The sequence below is a fragment of the Drosophila ficusphila genome, unplaced genomic scaffold (assembly GCF_018152265.1).
Source record: "Drosophila ficusphila isolate 14025-0441.05 unplaced genomic scaffold, ASM1815226v1 contig_227, whole genome shotgun sequence".
NCBI classification, from domain to species: Eukaryota; Metazoa; Arthropoda; class Insecta; order Diptera; family Drosophilidae; genus Drosophila; species Drosophila ficusphila.
Window position 1 is genome coordinate 108,571 of NW_025064125.1, and position 9,870 is coordinate 118,440.

The following is a 9,870-nucleotide window of genomic DNA, read 5'->3' on the forward strand; positions in this document are numbered from 1 at the left end:
CCTGTCAAAATTTGCAAAAAATGGGTTTGCAGAAAAGTGACCAGATCCCAGCACTGCTTAGCCCAAACTTTTGAAATTTTTACCCGATTTAAAAGTGGAATACCTCTCTGAATTTGTTATTAAAATATCTATCTAGCTGCATTATTGGTTTATTTTCGAATTTTCTGTCAATATTTTGTAGTTTTTTATGACCCCCGACTTGTTAAAATTTGCAAAAAATGGGTTTGCAGAAAAGTGACCAGATCCCAGCACTGCTTATCCCAAACCTTTTGAAATTTTTACCCGATTTAAAAGTGGAATACCTCTCTGAATTTGTTGTTAAAATATCTATCTAGCTGCATTATTGGTTTATTTTCGAATTTTTGGTCAATATTTTTTCATTTTTTATGACCCCCGACCTGTCAAAATTTGCAAAAAATGGGTTTGCAGAAAAGTGACAAGATCCCAGCACTGCTTAGCCCAAACTTTTGAAATTTTTACCCGATTTAAAAGTGGAATACCTCTCTGAATTTGTTGTTAAAATATCTATCTAGCTACATCATTGGTTTATTTTCGAATTTTTGGTCAATGTTTCGTCATTTTTTATGACCCCCGACCTGTCAAAATTTGCAAAAAATGGGTTTGCAGAAAAGTGACCAGATCCCAGCACTGCTTAGCCCAAACTTTTGAAATTTTTACCCGATTTAAAAGTGGAATACCTCTCTGAATTTGCTATTAAAATATCTATCTAGCTGCATTATTGGTTTATTTTCGAATTTTTGGTCAATATTTTTTAATTTTTTATGACCCCCGACCTGTCAAAATTTGCAAAAAATGGGTTTGCAGAAAAGTGACCAGATCCCAGCACTGCTTAGCCCAAACTTTTGAAATTTTTACCCGATTTAAAAGTGGAATACCTCTCTGAATTTGTTGTTAAAATATCTATCTAGCTGCATCATTGGTTTATTTTCGAATTTTTGGTCAATGTTTCGTCATTTTTTTTGACCCCCGACCTGTCAAAATTTGCAAAAAATGGGTTTGCAGAAAAGTGACCAGATCCCAGCACTGCTTAGCCCAAACTTTTGAAATTTTTACCCGATTTAAAAGTGGAATACCTCTCTGAATTTGTTATTCGAATATCTATCTAGCTGCATTATTGGTTTATTTTCGAATTTTTGGTCAATATTTTGTAGTTTTTTATGACCCCCGACTTGTTAAAATTTGCAAAAAATGGGTTTGCAGAAAAGTGACCAGATCCCAGCACTGCTTAGCCCAAACTTTTGAAATTTTGACCCGATTTAAAAGTGGAATACCTCTCTGAATTTGTTGTTAAAATATCTATCTAGCTGCATTATTGGTTTATTTTCGAATTTTTGGTCAATGTTTTTTAATTTTTTATGACCCCCGACCTGTCAAAATTTGCAAAAAATGGGTTTGCAGAAAAGTGACCAGATCCCAGCACTGCTTACCCCATAACTTTTGAAATTTTTACCCGATTTAAAAGTGGAATACCTCTCTGAATTTGTTGTTAAAATATCTATCTAGCTGCATTATTGGTTTATTTTCGAATTTTTGGTCAATATTTTTTAATTTTTTATGACCCCCGACCTGTCAAAATTTGCAAAAAATGGGTTTGCAGAAAAGTGACAAGATCCCAGCACTGCTTAGCCCAAACTTTTGAAATTTTTACCCGATTTAATAGTGGAATTCCTCTCTGATTTTGTTGTTAAAATATCTATCTAGCTGCATTATTGGTTTATTTTCGAATTTTTGGTCAATATTTTGTAATTTTTTATGACCCCCGACCTGTCAAAATTTGCAAAAAAATGGGTTTGCAGAAAAGTGACCAGATCCCAGCACTGCTTATCCCATAACTTTTGAAATTTTTACCCGATTTAAAAGTGGAATGCCTCTCTGAATTTGTTATTAAAATATCTATCTAGCTACATCATTGGTTTATTTTCGAATTTTTGGTCAATGTTTCGTCATTTTTTATGACCCCCGACCTGTCAAAATTTGCAAAAAATGGGTTTGCAGAAAAGTGACCAGATCCCAGCACTGCTTAGCCCAAACTTTTGAAATTTTTACCCGATTTAAAAGTGGAATACCTCTCTGAATTTGTTGTTAAAATATCTATCTAGCTGCATCATTGGTTTATTTTCGAATTTTTGGTCAATATTTTGTAATTTTTTATGACCCCCGACCTGTCAAAATTTGCAAAAAAAATGGGTTTGCAGAAAAGTGACCAGATCCCAGCACTGCTTATCCCATAACTTTTGAAATTTTTACCCGATTTAAAAGTGGAATGCCTCTCTGAATTTGTTATTAAAATATCTATCTAGCTACATCATTGGTTTATTTTCGAATTTTTGGTCAATATTTTGTAATTTTTTATGACCCCCGACCTGTCAAAATTTGCAAAAATGGGTTTGCAGAAAAGTGACCAGATCCCAGCACTGCTTAGCCCAAACTTTTGAAATTTTTACCCGATTTAAAAGTGGAATACCTCTCTGAATTTGTTATTAAAATATCTATCTAGCTGCATTATTGGTTTATTTTCGAATTTTTGGTCAATATTTTGTAGTTTTTTATGACCCCCGACTTGTTAAAATTTGCAAAAAATGGGTTTGCAGAAAAGTGACCAGATCCCAGCACTGCTTATCCCAAACCTTTTGAAATTTTTACCCGATTTAAAAGTGGAATACCTCTCTGAATTTGTTGTTAAAATATCTATCTAGCTGCATTATTGGTTTATTTTCGAATTTTTGGTCAATATTTTTTAATTTTTTATGACCCCCGACCTGTCAAAATTTGCAAAAAATGGGTTTGCAGAAAAGTGACCAGATCCCAGCACGGCTTAGCCCATAACTTTTGAAATTTTTACCCGATTTAAAAGTGGAATACCTCTCTGAATTTGTTGTTAAAATATCTATCTAGCTGCATTATTGGTTTATTTTCGAATTTTTGGTCAATATTTTTTCATTTTTTATGACCCCCGACCTGTCAAAATTTGCAAAAAATGGGTTTGCAGAAAAGTGACAAGATCCCAGCACTGCTTAGCCCAAACTTTTGAAATTTTTACCCGATTTAAAAGTGGAATACCTCTCTGAATTTGTTGTTAAAATATCTATCTAGCTACATCATTGGTTTATTTTCGAATTTTTGGTCAATGTTTCGTCATTTTTTATGACCCCCGACCTGTCAAAATTTGCAAAAAATGGGTTTGCAGAAAAGTGACCAGATCCCAGCACTGCTTAGCCCAAACTTTTGAAATTTTTACCCGATTTAAAAGTGGAATACCTCTCTGAATTTGTTGTTAAAATATCTATCTAGCTGCATCATTGGTTTATTTTCGAATTTTTTGGTCAATGTTTCGTCATTTTTTTGACCCCCGACCTGTCAAAATTTGCAAAAAATGGGTTTGCAGAAAAGTGACCCATAACTTTTGAAATTTTTACCCGATTTAAAAGTGGAATACCTCTCTGAATTTGTTATTCGAATATCTATCTAGCTGCATTATTGGTTTATTTTCGAATTTTTGGTCAATATTTTGTAGTTTTTTATGACCCCCGACTTGTTAAAATTTGCAAAAAATGGGTTTGCAGAAAAGTGACCAGATCCCAGCACTGCTTAGCCCAAACTTTTGAAATTTTTACCCGATTTAAAAGTGGAATACCTCTCTGAATTTGTTGTTAAAATATCTATCTAGCTGCATTATTGGTTTATTTTCGAATTTTTGGTCAATGTTTTTTAATTTTTTATGACCCCCGACCTGTCAAAATTTGCAAAAAATGGGTTTGCAGAAAAGTGACCAGATCCCAGCACTACTTAGCCCATAACTTTTGAAATTTTTACCCGATTTAAAAGTGGAATACCTCTCTGAATTTGTTGTTAAAATATCTATCTAGCTGCATTATTGGTTTATTTTCGAATTTTTGGTCAATATTTTTTCATTTTTTATGACCCCCGACCTGTCAAAATTTGCAAAAAATGGGTTTGCAGAAAAGTGACAAGATCCCAGCACTGCTTAGCCCAAACTTTTGAAATTTTTACCCGATTTAATAGTGGAATTCCTCTCTGATTTTGTTGTTAAAATATCTATCTAGCTGCATTATTGGTTTATTTTCGAATTTTTGGTCAATATTTTGTAATTTTTTTATGACCCCCCGACCTGTCAAAATTTGCAAAAAAATGGGTTTGCAGAAAAGTGACCAGATCCCAGCACTGCTTATCCCATAACTTTTGAAATTTTTACCCGATTTAAAAGTGGAATACCTCTCTGAATTTGTTATTCGAATATCTATCTAGCTGCATTATTGGTTTATTTTCGAATTTTTGGTCAATATTTTGTAGTTTTTTATGACCCCCGACCTGTCAAAATTTGCAAAAAATGGGTTTGCAGAAAAGTGACCAGATCCCAGCACTGCTTAGCCCAAACTTTTGAAATTTTTACCCGATTTAAAAGTGGAATACCTCTCTGAATTTGTTATTAAAATATCTATCTAGCTGCATTATTGGTTTATTTTCGAATTTTTGGTCAATATTTTGTAGTTTTTTATGACCCCCGACTTGTTAAAATTTGCAAAAAATGGGTTTCCCAGCACTGCTTATCCCAAACCTTTTGAAATTTTTACCCGATTTAAAAGTGGAATACCTCTCTGAATTTGCTATTAAAATATCTATCTAGCTGCATTATTGGTTTATTTTCGAATTTTTGGTCAATATTTTTTAATTTTTTATGACCCCCGACCTGTCAAAATTTGCAAAAAATGGGTTTGCAGAAAAGTGACCAGATCCCAGCACTGCTTAGCCCAAACTTTTGAAATTTTTACCCGATTTAAAAGTGGAATACCTCTCTGAATTTGTTATTAGAATATCTGTCTAGCTGCATCATTGGTTTATTTTCGAATTTTTGGTCAATATTTTTTAATTTTTTATGACCCCCGACCTGTCAAAATTTGCAAAAAATGGGTTTGCAGAAAAGTGACCAGATCCCAGCACTGCTTAGCCCATAACTTTTGAAATTTTTACCCGATTTAAAAGTGGAATACCTCTCTGAATTTGTTATTAGAATATCTGTCTAGCTGCATCATTGGTTTATTTTCGAATTTTTGGTCAATATTTTGTAATTTTTTATGACCCCCGACCTGTCAAAATTTGCAAAAAAATGGGTTTGCAGAAAAGTGACCAGATCCCAGCACTGCTTAGCCCATAACTTTTGAAATTTTTACCCGATTTAAAAGTGGAATGCCTCTCTGAATTTGTTATTAAAATATCTATCTAGCTACATCATTGGTTTATTTCCGAATTTTTGGTCAATGTTTCGTCATTTTTTATGACCCCCGACCTGTCAAAATTTGCAAAAAAATGGGTTTGCAGAAAAGTGACCAGATCCCAGCACTGCTTAGCCCATAACTTTTGAAATTTTTACCCGATTTAAAAGTGGAATGCCTCTCTGAATTTGTTATTAAAATATCTATCTAGCTACATCATTGGTTTATTTTCGAATTTTTGGTCAATGTTTCGTCATTTTTTATGACCCCCGACCTGTCAAAATTTGCAAAAAATGGGTTTGCAGAAAAGTGACCAGATCCCAGCACTGCTTAGCCCATAACTTTTGAAATTTTTACCCGATTTAAAAGTGGAATGCCTCTCTGAATTTGTTATTAAAATATCTATCTAGCTACATCATTGGTTTATTTTCGAATTTTTGGTCAATGTTTCGTCATTTTTTTATGACCCCGACCTGTCAAAATTTGCAAAAAAATGGGTTTGCAGAAAAGTGACCAGATCCCAGCACTGCTTAGCCCAAACTTTTGAAATTTTTACCCGATTTAAAAGTGGAATACCTCTCTGAATTTGTTATTAAAATATCTATCTAGCTGCATTATTGGTTTATTTTCGAATTTTTGGTCAATATTTTGTAATTTTTTATGACCCCCGACCTGTCAAAATTTGCAAAAAATGGGTTTGCAGAAAAGTGACCAGATCCCAGCACTGCTTAGCCCAAACTTTTGAAATTTTTACCTGATTTAAAAGTGGAATACCTCTCTGAATTTGTTGTTAAAATATCTTTCTAGCTGCATTATTGGTTTATTTTCGAATTTTTGGTCAATATTTTGTAGTTTTTTATGACCCCCGACCTGTCAAAATTTGCAAAAAATGGGTTTGCAGAAAAGTGACCAGATCCCAGCACTGCTTACCCCAAACTTTTGAAATTTTTACCCGATTTAAAAGTGGAATACCTCTCTGAATTTGTTGTTAAAATATCTATCTAGCTGCATTATTGGTTTATTTTCGAATTTTTGGTCAATATTTTGTAATTTTTTATGACCCCCGACCTGTCAAAATTTGCAAAAAAATGGGTTTGCAGAAAAGTGACCAGATCCCAGCACTGCTTATCCCATAACTTTTGAAATTTTTACCCGATTTAAAAGTGGAATACCTCTCTGAATTTGTTGTTAAAATATCTATCTAGCTGCATTATTGGTTTATTTTCGAATTTTTGGTCAATATTTTGTAATTTTTTATGACCCCCGACCTGTCAAAATTTGCAAAAAAATGGGTTTGCAGAAAAGTGACCAGATCCCAGCACTGCTTAGCCCATAACTTTTGAAATTTTTACCCGATTTAAAAGTGGAATGCCTCTCTGAATTTGTTATTAAAATATCTATCTAGCTACATCATTGGTTTATTTCCGAATTTTTGGTCAATGTTTCGTCATTTTTTATGACCCCCGACCTGTCAAAATTTGCAAAAAAATGGGTTTGCAGAAAAGTGACCAGATCCCAGCACTGCTTATCCCATAACTTTTGAAATTTTTACCCGATTTAAAAGTGGAATGCCTCTCTGAATTTGTTATTAAAATATCTATCTAGCTACATCATTGGTTTATTTTCGAATTTTTGGTCAATGTTTCGTCATTTTTTATGACCCCCGACCTGTCAAAATTTGCAAAAAATGGGTTTGCAGAAAAGTGACCAGATCCCAGCACTGCTTAGCCCATAACTTTTGAAATTTTTACCCGATTTAAAAGTGGAATGCCTCTCTGAATTTGTTATTAAAATATCTATCTAGCTACATCATTGGTTTATTTTCGAATTTTTGGTCAATGTTTCGTCATTTTTTATGACCCCCGACCTGTCAAAATTTGCAAAAAAATGGGTTTGCAGAAAAGTGACCAGATCCCAGCACTGCTTAGCCCAAACTTTTGAAATTTTTACCCGATTTAAAAGTGGAATACCTCTCTGAATTTGTTATTAAAATATCTATCTAGCTGCATTATTGGTTTATTTTCGAATTTTTGGTCAATATTTTGTAATTTTTTATGACCCCCGACCTGTCAAAATTTGCAAAAAATGGGTTTGCAGAAAAGTGACCAGATCCCAGCACTGCTTAGCCCAAACTTTTGAAATTTTTACCTGATTTAAAAGTGGAATACCTCTCTGAATTTGTTGTTAAAATATCTTTCTAGCTGCATTATTGGTTTATTTTCGAATTTTTGGTCAATATTTTGTAGTTTTTTATGACCCCCGACCTGTCAAAATTTGCAAAAAATGGGTTTGCAGAAAAGTGACCAGATCCCAGCACTGCTTACCCCAAACTTTTGAAATTTTTACCCGATTTAAAAGTGGAATACCTCTCTGAATTTGTTGTTAAAATATCTATCTAGCTGCATTATTGGTTTATTTTCGAATTTTTGGTCAATATTTTGTAATTTTTTATGACCCCCGACCTGTCAAAATTTGCAAAAAAATGGGTTTGCAGAAAAGTGACCAGATCCCAGCACTGCTTATGCCATAACTTTTGAAATTTTTACCCGATTTAAAAGTGGAATACCTCTCTGAATTTGTTGTTAAAATATCTATCTAGCTGCATTATTGGTTTATTTTCGAATTTTTGGTCAATATTTTGTAATTTTTTATGACCCCCGACCTGTCAAAATTTGCAAAAAATGGTTTTCCAGAAAAGTGACCAGATCCCAGCACTGCTTATCCCATAACTTTTGAAATTTTTACCAGATTTAAAAGTGGAATGCCTCTCTGAATTTGTTATTAAAATATCTATCTAGCTACATCATTGGTTTATTTTCGAATTTTTGGTCAATGTTTCGTCATTTTTTATGACCCCCGACCTGTCAAAATTTGCAAAAAATGGGTTTGCAGAAAAGTGACCAGATCCCAGCACTGCTTAGCCCATAACTTTTGAAATTTTTACCCGATTTAAAAGTGGAATACCTCTCTGAATTTGTTATTCGAATATCTATCTAGCTGCATTATTGGTTTATTTTCGAATTTTTGGTCAATATTTTGTAATTTTTTATGACCCCCGACCTGTCAAAATTTGCAAAAAAATGGGTTTGCAGAAAAGTGACCAGATCCCAGCACTGCTTAGCCCAAACTTTTGAAATTTTTACCTGATTTAAAAGTGGAATACCTCTCTGAATTTGTTGTTAAAATATCTTTCTAGCTGCATTATTGGTTTATTTTCGAATTTTTGGTCAATATTTTGTAGTTTTTTATGACCCCCGACCTGTCAAAATTTGCAAAAAATGGGTTTGCAGAAAAGTGACCAGAACCCAGCACTGCTTAGCCCAAACCTTTTGAAATTTTTACCCGATTTAAAAGTGGAATACCTCTCTGAATTTGTTGTTAAAATATCTATCTAGCTGCATTATTGGTTTATTTTCGAATTTTTGGTCAATATTTTGTAATTTTTTATGACCCCCGACCTGTCAAAATTTGCAAAAAAATGGGTTTGCAGAAAAGTGACCAGATCCCAGCACTGCTTATCCCATAACTTTTGAAATTTTTACCCGATTTAAAAGTGGAATACCTCTCTGAATTTGTTGTTAAAATATCTATCTAGCTGCATTATTGGTTTATTTTCGAATTTTTGGTCAATATTTTGTAATTTTTTATGACCCCCGACCTGTCAAAATTTGCAAAAAAATGGGTTTGCAGAAAAGTGACCAGATCCCAGCACTGCTTATCCCATAACTTTTGAAATTTTTACCCGATTTAAAAGTGGAATACCTCTCTGAATTTGTTATTAAAATATCTATCTAGCTGCATTATTGGTTTATTTTCGAATTTTTGGTCAATATTTTGTAATTTTTTATGACCCCCGACCTGTCAAAATTTGCAAAAAAATGGGTTTGCAGAAAAGTGACCAGATCCCAGCACTGCTTAGCCCATAACTTTTGAAATTTTTACCCGATTTAAAAGTGGAATGCCTCTCTGAATTTGTTATTAAAATATCTATCTAGCTACATCATTGGTTTATTTCCGAATTTTTGGTCAATGTTTCGTCATTTTTTATGACCCCCGACCTGTCAAAATTTGCAAAAAAATGGGTTTGCAGAAAAGTGACCAGATCCCAGCACTGCTTATCCCATAACTTTTGAAATTTTTACCCGATTTAAAAGTGGAATGCCTCTCTGAATTTGTTATTAAAATATCTATCTAGCTACATCATTGGTTTATTTTCGAATTTTTGGTCAATGTTTCGTCATTTTTTATGACCCCCGACCTGTCAAAATTTGCAAAAAATGGGTTTGCAGAAAAGTGACCAGATCCCAGCACTGCTTAGCCCATAACTTTTGAAATTTTTACCCGATTTAAAAGTGGAATGCCTCTCTGAATTTGTTATTAAAATATCTATCTAGCTACATCATTGGTTTATTTTCGAATTTTTGGTCAATGTTTCGTCATTTTTTATGACCCCCGACCTGTCAAAATTTGCAAAAAAATGGGTTTGCAGAAAAGTGACCAGATCCCAGCACTGCTTAGCCCAAACTTTTGAAATTTTTACCCGATTTAAAAGTGGAATACCTCTCTGAATTTGTTATTAAAATATCTATCTAGCTGCATTATTGGTTTATTTTCGAAT